General features: G+C 46.0%; 1 non-coding gene across 1 annotated transcript; it reads right to left on the reverse strand.

Moving 5' to 3' along the window:
• Positions 1–7,325: 7,325 nt before the first annotated feature.
• LOC129494022 (U6 spliceosomal RNA) lies at positions 7,326–7,428 on the reverse strand. The gene has a single exon (XR_008661280.1). It is a non-coding gene; the product is annotated as a U6 spliceosomal RNA (small nuclear RNA).
• Positions 7,429–8,349: the final 921 nt, after the last annotated feature.

An 8,349-nucleotide genomic window follows, 5' to 3' on the forward strand; every position in this document is an offset into this window, starting at 1 on the left:
CATCTACACATATTACTTTAAAATTTATTAACAAGCCTACAGTTAATTAGACAGAGACGAAAAATAAACGTCTCCAGGATTCGGCGTGAATTTCGGTTTAGGCGGCGCAGGAACGAGAGGCTCACGGGGAAGGCCGCTTGGGAAGCGGTGATGAGAACGGCGGAAAGGGGATGGGAGACATCAGCTCCCCAGGAGTCGGCCGCCTTTCCCTCCCGGAGCCCAGCGAGTCGGGGCGTTCAGTGCGGCCTTCACAGGTGGCGGCGCCCCCAAGGCCTGGGACGAGGCCTGCAGCTTCCGGCCACCGCCCGGCCGTCGCTGCCCGGAAGCCACAGGCCAATCCCCCGCCGTCGCCCGGGGATCCCTGCAGGGCGGGCTGTGCTCCACGGGTCCCTCTCCCGTGGGCTTTGTCCTGCAGCCCCTACCCAGCAGGCTTTGCTCCACGGGTCCCTGCCCGGCAGGCTCTGTCCTGAAGCCCCTACCCGGCAGCCTTTGCTCCACGGGTCCCTATCCCGTGGGCTTTGTCCGGCAGCCCCTACCCGGCAGGCTTTGCTCCACGGGTCCCTACCCGGCGGGCTCTGTCCTGAGGCCCCTACCCGGCAGGCTTTGTCCTGAAGCCCCTACCCGGCAGCCTTTGCTCCACGGGTCCCTATCCCGTGGGCTTTGTCCGGCAGCCCCTACCCGGCAGGCTTTGCTCCACGGGTCCCTACCCGGCGGGCTCTGTCCTGAAGCCCCTACCCGGCAGGCTTTGCTCCACGGGTCCCTACCCAGCGGGCTTTGTCCTAAGGCCCCTACGCGGCAGGCTTTGCCTCGAGGCCCCTACCCGGCAGGCTTTGCTCCACGGGTCCCTATCCCGTGGGCTTTGCCCCGAGGCCCCTACCCGGCAGGCTTTGCTCCACGGGTCCCTACCCTGCGGGCTTTGCCGGGAGGCTCCTACCCGGCAGGCTTTGCTCCCGGGTCCCTACCCGGCCCGCTTTGCGCCGTGGGTCTCTACCCAGCGGGCTTTGTCCTAAGGCCCCTACCCGGCAGGCTTTGCTCCACGGGTCCCTATCCCGTGGGCTTTGCCCCGAGGCCCCTGCCCGGCGGCTCTGCACCCCGGGGGACCCCACCCGGCAGGCCCTGCCCAGCAGCCGCGGCCCATCCCGCTGCCTGGCACCGCTACCCAGGGGTTGCTGCCCGCCGCCGTGATCCCGCGGCCACGCCGTCCGCGACCCAGTTGGCGGCCCCGGGCGCCCCCGCCGCGCTCCCGCGGAGGAGCTGGCCGCTGCCGCCGTTCCCTCCCGGCCCCAGGAGCGCGGAGGAGCTGGGGGGCCCGGCTGCGCTTCGCGGGCTTCGGCCTCGGATGTGTGGCGAGGCGCCCCGGGGCTTGGGGGGGACTTGACGCTGAGCTGAGCTGAGCACAGCCGCCCGCCCGGACCCTTGTCCGAGGCGCCAGCTTGTTAGAGGCCTCAGCACGTTCTGGAATCCTGGAAGGGCAAAGACACTCGGAGTCTGCTTTATTTACGGCAGCGCCCCTCGCTCTGCGGTGGGAGGACTTCTCCAAGACCCTGATGCGTGGATTAGTTAGACCCCCGGAGTGCGCGTGGCCCCGCGGCGTCACCTACGGGCGGGTGTGAGAGGACGCCCGGCCCGGCCGTGCTGGGTGATGGACAGGACGCGCCTCTCACCGGCCGCGGGCCCAGGGCTTTGTCACTGGCGTCAGCGGCGTCTGCCTGGAGAGCCTGGGGTGCAGAAGGCCCAGGAGCAGCTGCGGAGGACGGGGAGGAAGGAGGACGGCAGGGGCGGACAGGTCTGTTCTGCGAGCGGCCCTGCGGCCTCTTCTCCCGGCTGCGTGGCCCGGGAGTCCTGGGGGGCTGGAGATGTTGTGCGTCTTCAGAACTTGGACTTTGGGGGATCCCTGGGTGGCTCAGCGGTTGGGCGCCCGCCTTCGGCCCAGGGCACGATCCTGGAGTCCCGGGATCGAGTCCCACGGTGGGCTCCTGGCATGGAGCCTGCTTCTCCCTCCTCCTGTGTCTCTGCCTCTCTCTCTCTCATAAATAAATAAGTAAATCTTAAAAAAAAAAAAAAAAAAAAGGAACTTGGACTTTGGCAGACCTGCCCTGGCAGAGAGATGGCCGGCTTCGGGGGCCGTTTCCTCAACAGGTTTCTGCTGTGGAAGTGTCTGCGGAGAATGGGGGACTTGGGTTTCAGAATCCGAGGCCACTCGAGGCACCTCACATTTCCAACCCCTATGAATGAGGCCGCCAGACAGGCTGCAGGGGCAGAAAGACTTCCGTGAAGAAATCGACAGAAACTGGATTTGTTCCTTTAATGAAATTTCAAACTTGGTGCTTGGTGCCAGACCTCAGTACAGAGCATGGCCTGGAAGTGTGTCCTAGAATGGCCTAAAAGAGAGAAGAGGTTTAGGGCAAAAGGTGGCAGTTTCATTCTTGGAAACGAAATTTCATCTTGGAAGCTTAAAATTCCAAGCTTATCGCTGTATCTCCAGCACTGATTGATAATGCAGGTAAAGGGATGACTTTATCATTTTATCGCTGAAAGAGAATAACTTTGCATCACTTATATACCTTAGTTGGGTAAGGTCATTTTTTTTTGTGAGTTTTTTATTTTATTTTTTTCTTATACTTTTGGAAGGCATTTAACAACAAAAGAAGATTTTTTTAGAGCAAGAGAACCCGCCGGCAGGCCTGGGTGTGAGGGGGCAAGAGAAAAAGGGATGGGGAAGATCTTAAGCAGACTCCCCACTGAGCGCAGAGCCAGATTTGGGGGGCAGCCACCATCTCACCACATTGAGATGCCTCTAGAAGGCATTTTGGATGAAAAAAAAATCAGAACTCCGTAAGCCCCAACCTCCAAAGGCTAGTCTGAGGGCTGCACCCATAAAACAACTGGCCTGACAATGTTATTTCAGGGTTGTGTACATCACATACTTAACCCTGTATTCCCTGAAGGTCACGATCTTCAAGTAGGAGGGGTGACAAAAAGGGGAGGGGCATGTTAGAATTTCCATGGTAAAGTCTGTGGTGTGGTGAAGAAAGACTATTCTACAGACTATTTTCATGATACAAAATAGAGAACTTAAAACTTGACGAAATCTTTGCCAGTAAGGGGCTATGCGAGGTTTAAAGAGGGGAAGTTAATTAAAGTAAGCTAATTTAAATAAAAATTGGGAAATTTCTTAATATTAAGCTGGCCTAGAGAATTTATCTACTGGGGCGTCTGGGTGGCTCAGTCAATTGCAACCCACTCTTCGTGTCAGCTCACATCATGATCTCCTGGTGGTGGGATAGAGCACACACACCTCCACGCACACACACCTGGGGCTGGGCCAGGAGTCTGCTTGTCTCCTGCCCCCCCCACACACACACACATACACATAAATAAACCTTTGAATAAATAAAAAAGAATTTATCTACTAAGAAGGGACTTAGGTAGAGAAAATAGTCACATAAAAGCATAAAATAGGGCATTAACTGATGGAAACTTCCTCGCTGAATGATAGTTGAATTAACAGTTAATCAACATCACATTAGGAGACTTCAACTTTAGGCGATGAATGATAGACTAGATTCCCGAAACTGAGGAACTAGATCATGAAATTCACCTTTCATTTCTATTTTTAAATCCAAATAAACTTAGATTTAGATTCAAAAGCAGACAAGTATTCATGATTTTATCCTAAATAACTGCCTTTTATTTTCAATGCCTGTTGTAGCTTTACCTCATGTCACAATTTAATCCCTCTTTACACTTAATTTAATGCCCAATTTAATCTCAATATGACAGCTAATAATTAAGAGAACTCATGTTGTGTAGCATACTGTTTGGTTGTGTTGGTCATATATATGTGTTGTGTACAATATTGTTTTGTACCGTGCAATTTAATGAACAGTGCCATTTGATATGTTTATTAAGGAAGAACAAAAAACCTACCTACCATCTTTTGAGAGTTAAAACATAGGTTTTCATGGTGATGGTGTGAATAGCAAAGGATTTTACATGCTTCAGAGGCCTGCTTTTAGTATGTACAAATGTGCAAACCTACAGATTATGTGTATTTTACATGTACAGATCTGGGCAGTATGTATACAAATCTGAAATAATCAGAGATATCAGAAAGGGACACAGAACATAAAGACTTCTAACTCTGGGAAATGAACTAGGGGTGGTGGAAGGGGAGGAGGGCGGGGGGTGGGGGTGAATGGGTGACGGGCACGGAGGGGGACACTTGACGAGATGAGCACTGGGTGTTATTCTGTATGTTGGTAAATTGAACACCAATAAAAATTAATTTATAAAAAAAAAACAACAAATCTGAAATAATCATTTTGTAAGTATAATATGTGGATTAATAATTTGTATTCGTGGTTTTCGTCCTTTTCCCCCCTTTTGTCATGGAATCTTTCAAATGAATTCTTACTTGGAAGCCTAATTTGCAAAACAGACACAGGTAGCTCCGCTCTGATCAAAGTGTTTGTTGGGGCTGGAAATGGGGGTGGAGGGCCCAAAGGTAGCCTTTTAGATTCACTCTCAGTGGCCTGCAAGCCCATTCATGGAGCCTCTAGAATTTCTGGAGCACAGTTTGAAATTGTTGTCCTATGTAATGCCCTATATTTGTGGTGGGCTTTTATATGTGATAGTATTTCATTCCCACAATATTCAGTGTTTTCTCATTTTACAGGTGAGAAAACAGGGACTCAGATCAATTCATTTTCCCATTGCCACATAATTATTGAGTGATTAGATTTAGGGCTTGAACCCAAATCTTCTGCTTTGACTTGTTTTTCTCATTAATTCATACTGTCTGTAACAATAGAACATATGCTCAGGATGTTTTCTAACATCCAAGTAGGATGAAGAAGAATTTATGTAAAGCATGAACGTTTCTTAATGTTATCCTTCTACAGCAGAAGTGAGTGATGACAGTCACGTGCACCACAGGCCTATGGCTCACCCAGGTCACCGATTGCAGAGGGCTGGGATACATGTGTAATCCCCACCTGTAAATCTGGCCCTTTCTTTCCTACTTGAGGAAGCACATTGGAGGACAGGGTGATGTTATTATCAAAGTCAATTTTTATTTATGAACAAGATGAACAGTTCACCCCCTGCCTTTGGGAACCACCAGTCTGTTCTCTATCCATGGGTTCAGGTTTGTTTTGTTTTAAATTCCATATACGAGTGAGATCATACAGTATTTTCTTTCTCTGTCTGACTTATTTCATTTAGCATAATGCCCTTAAGGTCCATCCATGGAGCTGCAAATGGCAGGATTTCTTTCCTTTTCTGGCTGAGTAGTATTCCATTGCATATTTACACATTTTCTTTATCCATTCACCCAACAGTAGCCAGTCAGGTTGCTTCCGTGTCTTAGCTATTGTAAATAATGCTGCAGTGAACATGGGGGTGCATCTCTCTTTTTCAGTTAGTATTTTCATTTCCTCTGATAAATACCCAGAAGTGGATTTGCTGCATCATATGGTAGATCTATTTTTTAAAACTTTTTGAGGAAACTCCGTGCTGTTTTCCATAATGACTGCACCAATTTACATCCCATCAACAGGGCATAGGGTTCCCTTTCCTCCACATCTTCAACAATGCTTATTTCCTTTCTTTTTGATAAGAGTCATCCTAACAGATGGGAGGTGACATCTCATTGTGGTTTCGATTTACATTTCCCTGATAGTTGTGGCTCCTTCTTACTCCACATCGGGATGCTTTTAGGTCCTCAGAAGGAAAAGAAATGTAGAACTTGGAAAGCTCACCAGTGAACATCTGACCAGGGTTGAATGTACTTGCCACATGCAAGATTCAAGTGCTTCATCACAGATGAGTGTTGAATGTTATAATTCTGATTGCTACGTTGATTCCAGTTACATTACACACTTCCCCCATCTTCTGCCCAGGCATTTTGTTTTTCTTTCCTAATTTTCTGTTTTTCATTGACCCCTATTGAGTCTCTTCTCCCACTAAGGTAACTTTTTATTTCAATATTATACTCAAGATACTGATCACTAATTGCACTTCTTTAGTTATACCATCTCCCAACTGGAGGATGAAAAATAATTGTTTCCACTGATGATTAAAATACTGAAGTTTGTGAACTGTTCGTTCCTCTTTTTCATACATAGAAATGGAGTCAGATAATAACAGGATAAGACTTCTTAGACCCCCCTTCATAGGTTCATGTACATTGTAAAGCTGAGAGCATAAGGGAACCAGAAGCATTTTACAAACAGCTAAATTATCAACTCTTTTCCTTATCCTTTCATAACTCACTAAATACTGGAGTTCTGGAGAATGCTGATGTCCAGCAATGTTCCTAAGCAAGTTAGAAAGTTGGCAAATACCTCCTAATTAAGAAGAAAGCTCAACATACCTGGAAGCAAGCATAGTAATTTCACACTAATCGTCCTCTGCCTGACATCACACAGGACTGGGGTTCTATGGAACACCCTGGTCCTTTGGATCAGGCTGTTCTAGCACAGTTGTTTTTGCTAACCCACTGTGACCTAGAAATCCTCACCTTCCTTCCTGTGTTGGATTGACTTTCTCCACGTGGAGGGTTTTGCACTAAGCACTGGTTAGTCAGAGAGTCCAGAGCTGGTGGGAGTTGAAGAAGGAACTGAAGGGTCCTGCCCTCCACAAGCTTCCAGATCAGCACGTAGCCTCTGACCTGATTGCCAATGTTTCCTTGCACGGACTCTTCTGAACCTGTGGTTATGTTTGCACCTGTCTCATAATTCTTACCATGTTTTGCTTTGTACAGTAGTTATTTTAAATTTAATATATATTAATGTATTAATAGATAACTCTATTAGTTTTCTTTTTAATTGGGAGGTGTCTGCCAATTACCGGCTTGCTTAATAACATTGATAAAATACCTGCATTCCCTAGAACTCCAGTGTTTTGTGAGATATGAAGAGGTAGGGGGAAAGTCCTTCATTTAATTGTTTGTAAAATGCTCTGGTTCCCTTGTGCTCAGAGCTTTATAATGTACATGAACATATCAAGGGGTCTGAGCAGTCTTGTGTTGAAGACACCTGTATACCTTTTTAAAACTTCAATTGGATATTAAATATTTCCAGATATTTGCTAAATGCTATTCAGGACAAGGAAGGGAGTCTTGCCTTCAGAGCAATTAGCATCCAAGGTAAAAAGTAATATATTAGAAAGGTAGTTATTGATTTATTTTTTTAACAAACTGATGAATAATTGACAAAAGTTTATATATTGTAAGGGTACAACATGATACATACACATTTTGAAATGACCACCACAATCAAGTTAATTAACATCCATCACATCACATAGTTACCTTTTATTTTTTTAATATGGGACACTTCGAAAATTTGCATGTCATCCTTGTGCAGGGGACATGCTAATTAATCTCCGTATCATTCCAGATACAGAATATCTGTATATGTGCTGCTGAAGGGACACTAGTCATTATTAGCACAAGTCTTAAATCCCCTGACTTAGGAAGAAATGTAAAAATTTTCCATTAGTTGTAGGCATTTACACACACACTGTCTGATGGTGTGTTTTCCTTTGCCATGCCCTCCCAGCCTCCAGTCCCAGAGAGGAAATGAAAGACTTCTAATTTAGCTTCAAAGTCATGTTTCTTTGTACATAGAAGTATGACCGTGTCTAAGGTGCCCTGAACCCATTTTTAAATTAAATGATTGGAAGGAGAGGTAGGAAACTTAATATTAATGTCCTGTAGTTTTTCTTTACAAACTTTTGGGGTTATCCTTTATTTCTGAATTGTTTTCTTCTTCCGCATTTGTTTTTCCACTTACAGCTAATAACAAAATGAAATGAAAGTGGAACTATTAAAAAGAAAATAATTAACAATTAGGTATTTAGAATACTTAGAATTTTGCTTTATAAAAATATTGTTAAAGCTATTACTCATGTTGAAGTTTTAGCATTCATTAATGTATGTATTTTGTGCAAAATCAGCAAATTCCACATTCCCAGTTTGGCTGTTATACACACAAATTAATGAATGTACTTTAATGAATTTGATTAATATGCAGCAGTTTAAGATCCATTTTGTATTATTAGCCCATGAAATGTTCCTCATTGAATGCTGCTGAATCAGAATGCTGTATTTGCCTGGGAAGGCTCTCTCTCTCTCTCTCTTTCTCACACACACACAGACGCTCTTCACAAATAATGTAAAGCTAAGATTTTCATAATTATCATAATTCACTCATTAAGATATTAGCAAACTGTCACAACCACAAAAGATTCTCTGTGCATGGAAATTTCCATCTTTTGCCTGCACCCAAGATATACATGCAGTGCCAGTGCCAGAGAATGTTAAATGGAAACCCTACTTCTGCA

Source organism: Nyctereutes procyonoides, unplaced genomic scaffold (assembly GCF_905146905.1).
Source record: "Nyctereutes procyonoides isolate TBG_1078 unplaced genomic scaffold, NYPRO_anot_genome, whole genome shotgun sequence".
NCBI lineage: Eukaryota > Metazoa > Chordata > Mammalia > Carnivora > Canidae > Nyctereutes > Nyctereutes procyonoides.